Source organism: Otolemur garnettii, unplaced genomic scaffold, assembly GCF_000181295.1.
Source record: "Otolemur garnettii isolate 467f Iridium unplaced genomic scaffold, OtoGar3 scaffold00003, whole genome shotgun sequence".
In the NCBI taxonomy this organism is placed as follows: domain Eukaryota; kingdom Metazoa; phylum Chordata; class Mammalia; order Primates; family Galagidae; genus Otolemur; species Otolemur garnettii.
Window position 1 is genome coordinate 13452579 of NW_003852398.1, and position 838 is coordinate 13453416.

Below are 838 nucleotides of genomic sequence, written 5' to 3' on the forward strand. Positions count from 1 at the left end.
CCCAACTTCTGATTACATCATCTACTTCCTACGGCCATTAGTTCAGTGTTTTTTTTTTTTTTTTTAATGCAAAAATTCACATTTTACTCTTACTTCTTCTTACATTGGTTGGAACTGATGTCAATAACCCAAAGGCAAATACTTTCAGTTTTCTACCTCTTAGCTGAACAAACATACATACAATGTAGCATTTTCATGAGGCAGGACTTGCTTTTTACATTTCACATGATAATGCAATATAACCCTTTCTTCAAGAAAATGACCAGTATACTAATGAAACCATCTTTTCAGGAAATGTTTAATAAGCATATTTTATTTAAATAAACCCTCCAGTAGGAAATGGAGAAGTCAATGCTTTTACTTAGAAGGAGGTTATGTAAATAGTTATCTGTCAAATTTATATATGCATCTCACCCACATTCCCTTATTGGAAACATCGACATAGCCACATCACAGTTCCCAAAAAGACTTTAAAGTCTCAAAATTCTATGTCTCCTTTGGCTTGCTTCTCTCTTGATTCCACCCAAGCTTTATTAATGGTTCGCTCCATATCATCATCTCCATCTCCATAAATTTTCTTTAGAACATTCATCAGTCCCGCACGAGGATCTGTTTCAGTGTCATAGGAGGGCTTTTCTTTTTCTTTGCATTCTTTTCAACCTGAGTTAAGTAGTCCCATCGTGTATTTTCTGTTTTCTTTCTACATAAGGTAAGAACTGTATCAGTCTTAACTTTTTTTGAACTGCCTTCCACAGAGACTGGCTTCAAGAGATGGTTCACAATCATGGAGTAACTCTTCCCATTTAGATTCTTTTTTTTTTTTTTTTTTTGAGACAGG

General features: G+C 34.5%; 1 pseudogene; it reads right to left on the reverse strand.

Annotated features, from left to right (window-relative positions):
- Window positions 1-448: 448 nt before the first annotated feature.
- LOC100956535 overlaps window positions 449-838 on the reverse strand; it is a 1001-nt pseudogene continuing 611 nt past the window's right edge.